Source organism: Rattus norvegicus, chromosome X (assembly GCF_036323735.1).
Source record: "Rattus norvegicus strain BN/NHsdMcwi chromosome X, GRCr8, whole genome shotgun sequence".
Taxonomy (NCBI): Eukaryota; Metazoa; Chordata; class Mammalia; order Rodentia; family Muridae; genus Rattus; species Rattus norvegicus.
Window position 1 is genome coordinate 147,606,206 of NC_086039.1, and position 10,881 is coordinate 147,617,086.

A 10,881-nucleotide genomic window follows, 5' to 3' on the forward strand; every position below is an offset into this window, starting at 1 on the left:
TTTCTTAATTGAGATTCCCTCTGCCAAGATAACTCTAGCTTGGGTCAAGTTGACAAATAGCTAAACAGCACAGTCATATATACCTTTTAATACTTAATATTGTGTCCTTAATTGGTTGGGTATTTTGTAAAAAATATTTCCAATTCTCCCTTTGTACTCATCATCGTTTATATCATCCTTTATCTTCTAGATATAAACTGTCACTAATATTTTATATAATGTAATAAGTTGATTTTAGTCAAAAACAATAGAAAAGTGTGTTGATTAATCTGTTTTCTAACAATATTTCTATCTTTGTGTAGATTTGAGTTTTTTAATGAAGTCTTTTTGTACATTTTTCTCAAGGAATATAATAGAAACATCAGAGAAATTCAATTTTTCATCCAATGTGGATGGTAAATCCACTGGATGTAGACTTCCTGGGTAGGTGCCATTTTTCTGTAAACATTTAATATGTTTATGCATGTTCCTTGCTATTCTATTTCTAAGCAGAAGTTAGATATAATTTGCACCTTTGCTCCTTTCTAAGAAAAGAAAGGTATGGTTCTTTTTTAATGCTTTTTAAAACTTTCTTATTTTATTTTAAACCTTCTTTACTTTTCTGTCTTGTTTCAAGATTTCTTTTTGTTTGATATATTGAATGTAGAATAGGAGATGATTACATGCATTTTTGAGGGGAAGAGGAGATATTTATCTTGCAGGATGTTTTTCGGAGTTTTTTAATCTATGGTTATGTAGCTTAAGTGAAAATTTCAACCATTATTCCTTCAAATATTTTTTTTCTTTTCGCCTTCTCTCTTTACTTTCGAGAATCACATTATGCAGACAACATCACTCTTCTATTCTTGTTTTTTTTTTCAGTACATTTCTCCAATAGTGATTTTTTCCATATTTAAAATTACCTTTCTGGAAGTCCCGATTTATCTGATATATCTGCATCAGATTTTGGTATCTGTTCGATTTCTTCAAAAACGGTTTTTCTAATCGCATGTCTCATAATTTTTTGTTGAATGAGGACATGAAATTTTAGATAAAAAGTAAAACCAAATAGTCCTTTTGTAATATAGTTGTAAACCTTAGAGGGGGTATATAGCACCCCGTGGTTTTATATAGGTAACTGGTTTATCCGAGCATGGGCCTATGTCCTTTGATCTTTGCAAGTACTTCTTGATATTTCTTACACTGAGGTACTGGCTGGTATTCTCCTCTTAGGTAAATTGAACTCTGGCAAAAAAAAATTCTTACAAATATGACAGTGGTCAATTAGATTCTCCTGAGAAGAGGCATGGATAAGAAGAGTATGTGTAATATTATATTTCAAACTGACTCATGTTCTGGTGGCCAGAAGGAATTTCCTAGCACCTATTCTGATGAACTTGGACAACTCCTGGAGGTAGATGTCATCAGTGCACAGGACTCTACTTTTAACTGGGTAACTCAACTTTTTTTTTTTTTAATTTACTCTCATACACATCTAGCAGCTTGTCAGTTTCAGTTCAAATTTTGGTGTCACCACAACAGGCCAAATCATTCCAATATATTTATTTACAACACCAGAAGTCCTTTAGTTTTAAATATTCAGTTTTCAACGCATATTGCTAATGCTAAATAATAGTTCTGTTGTAGTATTTGTAAATATAATTTCCAATCATTTAACTTGTCCTTCCATAATCTTACAAGTGGTCTTTTAAAAAAAAAAAAGGACTTGCCTATTTTATGTGCATGCTTTTGTGCCTATTGGAGTGCATGGATCTATACCATGTATGTACGTGATGTCGTCATAGGCCACAGCTAGGTGCCAGATTTCATAGAAATTAAGTTACAGATGTTGGTCAGCCATTATGTGGGTGCTGAAAACAAAAGGTCATCAAGAATTCATTTTCTGTAATGGGCAAAGGTTATAATTTAACGGTTGATGTTCTTATGATGGAGAATTGTATGTAGACATTTATTTTTCCCTTTATGTCCAAATGACATTAAAGGTAGCATGCTAACTAGGTCTGACTTACATCATACTGTTCAGTCTTGCCAAAGTTTGGCTACTTTCTACTGTGCTCCCCTAAGAGCAGTGACTACAAATGCTATCCTGGAGGTACATAAACCAGATTGTTTGCACTGAATGAGAGATATGTGATTGCCACTTTCTGTGAAGGAATTAGAGAAACATATGTACATAGGGCATGGAAGAGCAACTTCATGATTGTTTCCATGAAAACTAGACTACAAATGAATGGGATTGCATTAGAAAGCTTCAGTAGCATTGGAAGCAAACAATACCAGCTCCACAATACGTTCAACTAGAACTATGCTGATGGGGCACTTTTTTCATTGGTGTTTGCCTGAAATGGATATATTTTCCTAAAAGAACATGATCAGATTATGTTTTATGAAAAATTAAAACAAATAAAATTTAACAAAGTTTCTATTTTCTGTATTTCCCGTTTTTCAAATCTTTCAGTTACAGTAAACAATATTTAACATTGTATGGATTTTTTGACCACAGTTCTTTTAAGTCCTGTGTCTTTGCTAGAGCCCTTTAAAGATATATGGAACATAAATTGAAAGCTCTAGGAACTGTACAGTAATATGCTTCCCAGGTACCATGATTCCTACATAGCCTGCCATGTTGTAGTCATCTTTCTGAAGCCATCTGTGTTTATTTGTTCTGTTATAAGAGAGAAGATTAGGATGAATAGGGACATTATATTTTGATGCAGCTGGAAGTAGTCACTTAATATGCAATTTCTTGATATAAATACAGACTGTAGAAAAAGAAGTTTAATTTTCTAAAAAATAAATAGAAAATATTTTAGAAGAAATTTAGAAGGCTATTAAAACACAATATAAATCCATATTATCTGTGCTTGTTTGAATTTTAATTTGTAAAAGAAGAATACTGAACTGGATGACCCCTAATATCTTTCTAATCTAGGCTTGGCAGTCTAGGATTCTAAGTGCATTCTAGATAGAATAAGAGATGGTTCCAAGGCACTTAGTATATACTTTCAGTATTCACATCATTGCATTAAATCTCCAAAGACATGACTTGACCTTGTGTATCAGTAGCTAAGATTTTTCTACTGCACAGACAACACGTTTAGCATACATAAACATAAGCTTTTTTTCTACAGGCAAATCTAGCTTCAGTCAAATTATAATGCTTGTAGTTGGATAACAGGACTATCAGCACAATTGTTAAAGTTTCAATCTATCCAAATGAAAGAAAATCCCAACTTTCTCAGTTCTTAAAATTGTGAAATATGGATGTAATGTGACTTCAGATCTTTCATCTCTGAAATGAGACTATTCATCCTTCTCAGAATGTTGATATGAATATTCCACAAGTAAATTTTAGCAATGCACTAAGTAACAGGTCCATAAAAGACAAACATTCAACAATAGCATCTAACAATAAGCTTTTTTCTATAAAAATTCATATAATCAACACCACTAGAGTTTTTATACAAAAAAGAATAGTCAGAATCAAGATTCTTGATTTCTGTTATCTGAATTTGTTTTTGTCCTTAAGCAGATTACTGAATGACTCTATGCCTCAGTTTCTTAAATTGCAAAGAGAAGATTATTACACTTAGCTCTGAAAGCTATTGTAAATCTAAAATGAAGTAAACAATTGCAAAGTACTAACACTCGTGCTTCACATTAAAGCCACAGTCAACAGACTTTTCAAAATTATTGTTTACATCTAAAAATAATTTGGAATTTCTGACCACCTGATATGGAAAATCAAGTTAGGGAAGTCAATATTGAAAGGAACATGATTTCTTTGGGAGCTGTCTTGATGTTCTCACATCAGCCACTTATGCTCTCACTTTGTCAGCTATGTAAATACTTTAAATGATTTAAATTACTCCAGTGAATACAAGACAGCTGCTTTAGATGGAGAGCACTTTCATCATCAGGCCTGCTTTTACTACAAAACATCACAAACTTTAGATACCAAAAAATTGGAGGATATGATTTGAATCTCTCAAGTTTTACAAAGTTCAGAACCTCAGCCAAAAGCTTTCCCCACCAATTTCAAACTTGTTGATTGCAGAAGATGGAACTTTTCCATCTAGATCAACAAAAGCATTGTAAAATCACAGTCTGAAAATCTAAATTAAAGTCTCAAAATTTACTGCTGGGAATGTCTCCTTAGGAAAGCAATGTCATGAGCTTAGGATATGGCTCAATATTAAGAGGACTTACCACTTTCATAGGGCTCCCAGCACTCACATGATAACCATTCATACCAATTATAACTCCAGTTCCAGGAAATAGGAATATGACATCTTGTCTGGTCTCCTAGGTCACCATGCATATTCATGTTACACTAGATACCTGCAGGTAAACACTTACACATATAATGTAAATATGTTTTAAAAAGAAATGTACATACCAGAAATGTGTCTCAGCTTATAAAGGCCAAAAACCTGAGTTCAATGTTAGAGTGCCACAGGACAGGAAAAAAACAACTCCCGAACGTTGACCTCTGACTTCTGCACATGCACAATAACATGTGTGGGCAGAAAAATAAATAACAAAAGAAAGAATGAAGAAGAATATAAGACCACTTACAAGTAACAAGTCATGGTAAGTTAGTTCTTAAGAAAACAAGCATAAGATTTGCTAAGACTATAGATGTCTTTATTAGATTCATTTTAAGAAATGTATTTTGAGAAAGTATTTATTAAATTGACTTTTCATTTATTTTGTGTATGAATGTTTTGTATACATTTGTGTCTGCATACCACATGACTAGTGGCTAAAAGAGGACTATGGATCACCCAGAGCTGGGGTTATAGACAGCTATGAGACACCATGTAGATGTTTAGAACTGAATCTAGGTACTCAAGTAGACCATCAAGTACCATTAACCAATGAATAATCTTTCCAATTACTTATATGAAATTTTACCTTATTAATTGAAACTTCACTGACCATATTCCATTTCTTTATACTACAATGGACTTAGCAATTTTCAGAAAACAAACTAAATTATAATTTTCTTATTTGTAAAATATAAACATCTTTATCAAGAGAAAAATGAACTATATTTAAGGGAATATTTGAAATAATGACTAATATATCTCTAGAGATTTTAGCATAATTGAAAACTTTTAACTGGCAATAAGATATATAATCATGTACTTGGTGTTTTAACTAAGTAAACTATGCATAGGCACTGTCAGCATTTAAGGATGGATACACAAAAGAAAAATGGAAATAACAGATCTAGATGACCCAGAATAAAAAATAATACATTTTTCCCATTAAATTATGTTACCAGTTGTCTTGACATGGAAGTAAACCCGAATCCTAATAAAATATTTCTACGTATCAGCTTTTTCTTCTAACCACAGTTCAGTCTTGGGTCTCATGGTTATAGCATGGCTAGTAGAACTTAGAGGTGCTGAGTGTGACCTGGAAAATATATGGCTTATTTGTCTCTCTACTATCTTATTAGAGGCTTCTATACATGGAAGCTATATACTGGTTTATAATCAGTTTCCTTCCCCACACTATTAAGCTATGGCTGTGTAACTTTCCTGACTCACATAGGAATATTTTGGGTATACCAGGGAATATCAAAGCATAAGATAATTCTATTTCCTAGCCTTTGATTCTGTTTACACTTATCTCAGTAATATTTTCATCCCTTGACAAATGAAAATTAGTTTCTGCAATTACTTCCATACAGTTATTTTCTTTCCTTTTAAGGTACATAAGAAATTCCAGTCTCTGCTCACCTACCAATTCACATTGCCTCTGTCCTTTCAGGTTCAAAGATCTCTTTGCCTTAAGTTCCTCTAGACCTCTTTGCACGCTTCTGTATCTATGGAAGGAATTATAAGAAAATCATCCCACAGTGATGTCATGCAATTTGCATAATGAACCCATCACTCCAGCAGTATCAATCAGGTCTCATGTGCCTTGCTTGTGCTGAAAAATTTGGCATATCATCAGCACTCATGTCAGCTTCCCTGGAAATCTGATGAGATGCACAGTCACCAATACTCATTCATAATTATTTTGAGAAAGTCAATATTATATATATTATATTTGCTTTGTTACTGACAGAGAATAAACTTTATATAAAAACTACCATCTAGGTTTATAATTCACCCCATTTTCTTTAACTACATCAGAAGAGAAAAAACGTGTCCATACAATAGACTGCTTTGAGCATGATTCATATAACTAAAGAATATACCAAGATGACAATGCATTGCCATTTTCCTGCACAAAAGCTCACCACATACCAAAAAGGAGTATGTTGTACATAGTATGTTGCTCAAATATATTAACATTGAAAAGGATTCACCAGGGAAGTTGATTACATTCTTTTTTCTCAACTTCACCTTTCCTATCTGTAGAACAAAAAAGAACAACAACTTAAGGGGTTTGTAAAGGTTAAGTAAGGTGTAATGAGAGATGTTTATTATAACACATTACTCTATTCTAAGGCAGATGTCTAACAAATAATAGCATTATTAACATTATTACCTATACCTGTGATGAAACACATCAGGGAAATTTTGCAGTCATCAATATCAATTTATTATTACATCATCTTAAATGGTTTGAATCAAAATCTAACAGGCAAAATTGGAAAATTAAATATTAAATGTGGAAAATGGCAAATAGTTAATCCTATAAAATATTCATTTAAACTGGATATCTGAAATAAGATAGCTACAAGTAAATACTGATATCAGTGTTAGTATTACCAGTAATAAAAGGTATATAAATTAACATGGTGGTTTCCACGTTGTAAAGGTATGATTAAAAATTGCTGTCTTCAGTTGCTACATAAAAATGTATTACTTATATAAAAAGTATATGAATGCATATAATACTTGATTAGTGCCTTCAATATGTCATTTGTAAAAAATGTGTCATATCCAAATTGGGTAGCTTTCCCCATTATACCTGAAGTTTATAAACTATAATTCACAGAGACATTATATGTGCAAATATTCCTAGTGATTAATCTCCTAAATATTTAAAAATCATTAACAGGGATATCTTAACCTTCTGGATGGTCACATTCAAGGCTATTTATTTTCAAAGTCATAAATCTTATTTACTTCTTAGCAGAAAATAGAATGGTCACTCTAGATCATTTGAAAATAGAGGTGAAGAATTTAGTATTAAACATTCACTGAAGGATTATTCAAGAAGTGTAAGGTCTCCTAATCATGCTCTTAGTTCTGATCTATAATTACTTTTATGTAGAAGTGAATGTGTAATCAAATATCTTTGCCTTTTATTCAGTTAATTTGTACATTGACAATACAAATCTATAGAGAAATGGAAGCAGTAAATGGAATTATCTGGAGATTATCACACAAATTTATTTTTCTTCTATAAACAATGCTCAAAATGTGAATAAGAACCTTTTGTCTCGTATTCAAGTGGCTACTGAGGACTACTCCAAGCAATATGTGTTTTATGGCATAATTCATACAAAAATAAAAGATTATATAAAGAGTGAGTTTCAAGGCATAAGACGGAGCCAGTTCTGAGATCATCCCTTTCTTGGGCAATTTGGTCTTGTTGAAGAGACATCTTATAGTAGAGATATGATGAACTCACTGTGCCTTATATGAACACCTACAGTTCACATAATGGTTACTTTTTAGTACTCTGTTTTTATATAAATAGTTATACAAACAAACTAACTAAAGAATGTGAAGTAGGTGACAGTAGTAAACATTCCAAATTCTTGACTGTCCACTCTAAAGGAAATACTGCTTCTTGCAAAATGTTCTTTTCAACAAAGAGCACACAAGCTTGGTGAAGATTTACTGAGAAACAGACAAATGGTCTTTGTGGTCCTTTGAAAAACAGATTTTCAATGGTACAAATCTATGACACTAGTGGAGTGAGTGATAAATATAAAACTAGGTTCACCTTCATCTCCAGACATTGATCATTCATTAAGTCTACTGTCACAATGCTTTCCAATGCCATGCTACTGAATTTTAAATTATGGAGGGAGAAAGTTCAAAACATTTGGCAAATGTTGTGCTTCATGACACCTCATTATAATTTTATGATACTTAGCTTCTCTTTGAAGAATCTTTTTCAATTCTTGGGTATCTGGTATGCTTATTTTTTTCTCTTGCCTCTACAGTGAGTTTAAGTAGAATTACTGAGATGTATACATTTAACTGCTAATTAAAATTGGTGCATCTGGGCTATGAGATGCCACTTGGATTTTCTCTTCAGAATGGATTATTTATTCAACTATTGTAGTAGCTGATGATAACTCAGAACTGAGCACTACATGTAATTTACCCTTCTATGTCCAAAATCATAACTCTTTCCATAGGAAATCACAAATAAACTGACTGACTCACATTGGAATACAATATCACCATATTCTTCAAGGATACCTCTGAAGCATTATTGTAGCTTAATAGCACCTCATAGACTGGACTAAAGTTTACATTGGAACTCTCTTAAAGTGAAGTTTCTCTCTCTACTTATCCTCTTTCTCTACAAGCCACATAAATGTTAAAACTAAATAGATACTCATCACATAAATCTTTGTCTTAGTAGAATAGCTAGAAAAGTTCAAAATGAATGAAATTTTGATGGTGGAATTTTAAGTATCATAATAAGGTATCAAACAGATGAAGTTAGTTTGTGTATGTTGTAAGGTGACAGTTTTGAAATGCCACACTAGAACAGATGTTTTCTTAGTTGTAAGAGATTAAATAGAGTACTGTATTGAGAATATATGACTAAACAGAATTCGGATGAGAAAAAAATTACAATATACCAAGTAATGCCTGCCTTGGATATGAGATTGGGTGAAACAGCACACATCAGATACTAGTTCAGCAATAATTATTTATTACATAATATTTTGAAGATGCATAATTTTGTTGTCTCTTCACATATTTTTGTGTTGAAGAAAATGCACATAACATAAAATGAACTACTAACCTTTTGAAAGCGAATGTTCACTAGAATTAAATGCATTTTTCAAATTCATCTCTTAGTTGTATTTAGTGCCATGACATTTCATCAGCCCAAAATAAACCCTGAAGCCATTAAGCAGTCACTACCCTTTCCATTTCTGCAAGTTTCTGGCAACCATTTTTCTGCTTTTATTTTCTGTGGATTTGTGTCTTAGATTGCATATACTCTTAGAATTAACCCCACAATCATTATGAATAACCTCTTTTATGTATGAGTTTATCTTACTTGAATGACCCTTGCACCTGAAATTAATACAACTTTTCTAGATCTGCTTTGATTAGTATTACCATGCCATATCTATCTCTAGATGTTTCTTTTTAATCTGATCATGTTTTATACTAACACAGTTTTCTGACAGAAAATAGATAATTTCATTGGGCTTTTTATTACAATCATGCTATATCTGTCACACTAAATTTACATATAAATATATATTTAAATAAATATATATATAATTTGAACTCAAAGTGATTGTTTGTGCTATTGAATGAACATCTACCATATTATGTATAGTTTTCTCTTAAAATCATTTTTCTTAATCTCATGTTTTAATCAACAGATAATAGTTGTACAACTTAAGGGAATGCAGTGTAATGTTTCAACCATTTATATTCTTGTGGCAGTCAATTCAATATACTCAGAACACCAGAATGTAATCCTAAAATATTCTTGTGATTTGTAAGAATATACAGGTTTACCAGCCTCTTTCTATACCCCCTTCCACTGTACTACCTGAGATGCTATGAAGAATAGACTACTGTTGAATACAGACAAACAGGTTTCTCTAGTGTAGAACATAGATAGTCTTTTGGATACCTAAAAGTACTTGTGATACTCACTCCAAATTGCCAACTTCATTTTCTGAAATCAACTAAACCCCAATGTGGAAAGCTCTTGTTGCTACTCCAAGGATATTAACAAGAATTTGACATTGGGCTTGGACAAGAAAGTAAACTTAAAGTCTTGATCATCTTGATAAGTCCTGGATACCATAGGACAGTTTTTTTTATTATTATTATTATTTTATTAACTTGAGTATTTCTTATATACATTTCAAGTGTTATTCCCTTTCCCGGTTTCCGGGCAAACATCCCCCTCCCCCCTCCCCTCCCTTATGGGTGTCCCCCTCCCAACCCTCCCCCCATTGCCGCCCTCCCCCCATAGTCTAGTTCACTGGGGGTTCAGTCTTAGAGGACCCAGGGCTGCCCCTTGCACTAGTGCTCTTACTAGGATATTCATTGCTACCTATGGGGTCAGAGTCCAGGGTCAGTCCATGTATAGTATTTAGGTAGTGGCTTAGTCCCTGGAAGCTCTGGTTGCTTGACATTGTTGTACTTTTGGGGTCTCGAGCCCCTTCAAGCTCTTCCAGTTCTTTCTCTGATTCCTTCAATGGGGGACCTATTCTCAGTTCAGTGGTTTGCTGCTGGCATTCGCCTTTGTATTTGCTGTACTCTGGCTGTGTCTCTCAGGAGCAACCTACATCCGGCTCCTGTCGGTCTGCACTTCTTTGCTTCATCCATCTTGTCTAATTGGGTGGCTGTATATGTATGGGCCACCTGTGGGGCAGGCTCTGAATGGGTGTTCCTTCAGTCTCTGTTTTAATCTTTGCCTCTCCCTTCCCAGCCAAGGGTATTCTTTTTCCTCATTTAAAGAAGGAGTGAAGCATTCACATTTTGATCATCCGTCTTGAGTTTCGTTTGTTCTAGGGATCTAGGGTAATTCAAGCATTTGGGCTAATAGCCACTTATCAATGAGTGCATACCATGTATGTCTTTCTGTGATTGGGTTAGCTCACTCAGGATGATATTTTCCAGTTCCAAACATTTGCCTACGAATTTCATAAACTCGTTGTTTTTGATAGCTGAGTAATATTCCATTGTGTAGATG

The 10,881-nt window shown here is 33.2% G+C and overlaps 1 long non-coding RNA gene across 1 annotated transcript; it reads right to left on the reverse strand.

Annotated features, from left to right (window-relative positions):
* Positions 1-572: 572 nt before the first annotated feature.
* On the reverse strand, positions 573-9,961 carry LOC134484007 (uncharacterized). Its single transcript, XR_010061294.1, has 2 exons — positions 5,755-9,961; positions 573-4,499 (listed from the first exon to the last, which is right to left on the reverse strand). It is a non-coding gene; the product is annotated as an uncharacterized LOC134484007 (long non-coding RNA).
* Positions 9,962-10,881: the final 920 nt, after the last annotated feature.